The sequence below is a fragment of the Egretta garzetta genome, unplaced genomic scaffold, assembly GCF_000687185.1.
Source record: "Egretta garzetta isolate BGI_Z169 unplaced genomic scaffold, ASM68718v1 scaffold215, whole genome shotgun sequence".
NCBI classification, from domain to species: Eukaryota; Metazoa; Chordata; class Aves; order Pelecaniformes; family Ardeidae; genus Egretta; species Egretta garzetta.
In genome coordinates this window covers 5515616-5517889 of record NW_009259719.1, presented here as the reverse complement: position 1 = coordinate 5517889, position 2274 = coordinate 5515616, and positions in this window count along the sequence as shown.

Here is a 2274-nt window from a genome sequence, read left to right as displayed (position 1 = left end):
TCAGCAAAGTGCTTTGCTGCTCTGGGCTGTAACCGGGGGGGTTTGTTTCCCAGCAGGTGGGGTCGATAAAGTGCATTTGTGAGCTCAGCTTCTTCCCAGCCCATCGATCCCCCTCACAGCGCATTCTCCTGCCAAGGGGTGATGCCCGGGTGAGAGGGGGGGCCTGCCTGTGGTGGGCACAGCGCAGCCTTCTCCCGGCTCCTGCCGCGCTCTCTGCCTCTTTGCTGCAGCAAAGTGCTGCCCCAGCACCAGGAGCTGAGCCAGCCCCAGCCAGTACCTCCGGCAGAACGGCTGCGGTGTGGGGACAGGGAGTGCCCCGCTGCCTGTTTGTGGGGACAGCTGCCTGAGGGGTGTCCCCAAAGCAGGGCCCTCTTTGAGGCAGGGGTTTAATGGGGGTGCTGGGGCTTGCAGCCAACCCCATGTGGTGGAGGGGTCAGAGCCCCCCCTTCCTCAGGGAAGGCACTGCTGCTGACCACCCAGGGAAAGGGAAAAGCAGAGGGTGGGGGGTGCGAGCAGCCCCCCTGCACTGCCAGGCATGCCCTCCAGCCCCCGCGCCAGGCACTGGAGCAGGACAGGGAGGCACTGGTGCCTGCCAGAACCCGCACCAATTTAGGCAGCACAACACACGGCTGTTCGTGACTGAATGTGCCGTGGCCCACTGCCTTCAGAGGGACGTGGTGTCCCTGCCTCCCCAGGGACTGACCTCCAGGGGCTGGGGGGAGAAGCGGGGGGATGTGGCCAGCCCCCAGTGACGAGGCAGGACAACCCTGAGCAGTGGGGAGCTGCATCGGGCATGGGTCCTGCTGGGGCTGAGTAGCCAAGCTCCCTCAGGGCCAGGGGTGCTGCCTCTCCTGAGGGCCTGATCCTGATGTAGGTTGCACCCTGGAGGGTGCTGGCCCATGGCTGGAATGCCAGATGGAGGCTGCTGTGGGCCCTGGCAGGGATGCAGGGGGAAGCAGGGTGCCAGAGAGAGGTTTTTGGAGCAGGGCAGTGGTGCAAGAAGATGCGGAGCGGTCCCTGGACTGGCAGAGCTGCACTGCAGTCCTTCTGTGCCTCAGTTTCCTTATTGCAAAGCAGTGACAGGGTCTCTCCTCTGTGGATGATAGGGGACAAGTAAGGTCTTGGAGCCCCAGAGCACATGGGAACCCCAGGCTGGGGGGCGCGGGGGACACTCAAAGAGACCCTGTGCCCTTTCCTGGGGGGCAGCAGGGTGAGGGCTGGGCTGCAGCCTGGGCTCCTCCCAGGCACGGGGCCGGCTTCGGGGTGACTTCTAGGGCCTCAGCACCAGCCAAGCTGTGGCTCCTTCCAGCACCTATAATACGCAGAATTAAAGACTGCCGTAAGTCTGGTTTTAAGGTTTGGGATTTTTCTGGCTAGCTTTTAGTGTTATGAATATTAAAACTCCCAGGCCTGCTGTGCCCTGGCTTTCCAGGAGGTCCTCCGAGCATCGCGAGCTTCTGCACGCTAATTGAGGCGAGGAAACCGGCCAAGTCGTTAGCGCGAGCAGCCTCTCTCCCCAGCGTTTGTTAATCGCTGGAGTTACCACCCCATGGCAGAGCTCAGCACGCTGCGTGGCCAGCCCCAGGCATGCCTTGCTTGCCCGCTTGGCAGCTTGTACTGTTGCCGAAACTCTGCCTGCGGGCAGGAAAACATCCTCGCGCTGGCAGTCAGGGCTGCCGGAGACCCGGGGTGCAGGGGGACCGCTCTGGAGCACTCGATGCAGCAACACATGCTTGGAGTGCTCACAAGAGCTTGGCTTGGTGGGGATTGGGTTGGCACTCCTGCCCTCCCCCCCTGCCAAAAAGCCTCCTGTGCCCAGCAAGATGGGCGCTGGGGAGAGCTGTGGCCACCTTGACTACACGTGTGCCCAGTGGCAGCCAAAGCCAGGCACGTGTAGCTCCCAAGGGTTTACATCCCGGGCGCCAAAAGCTGGCCCGGACCAGGAGGAGGTGGTTGTGGCTGTGGGGGGAGAGCCTGGGGTCTGCTTATGCACCTATGTCTGCGCTTATATCTGTGTGCGAGCATGCGCTTATGCTCCTCTCTGTTGCCTTCCCCCTCTGCTGCAGGGGAGTTAACATGGCTGCTTCCTTTCTCCTCCCCTGCATGTCAGTCTGTCCTCTCCTGAGCTACTATAAATGCGCCTGAAATACTTTGGAATTGCCCTGGAATAGTTTTCCCTTCCCTTCCCCACATAAATTATTTCACCCAAATGCCACCCGGCTCCGGCCCCAGCCGTGGGGCTGTGGCGGGGAGGACGAGCAGGGCCTCGGTGCC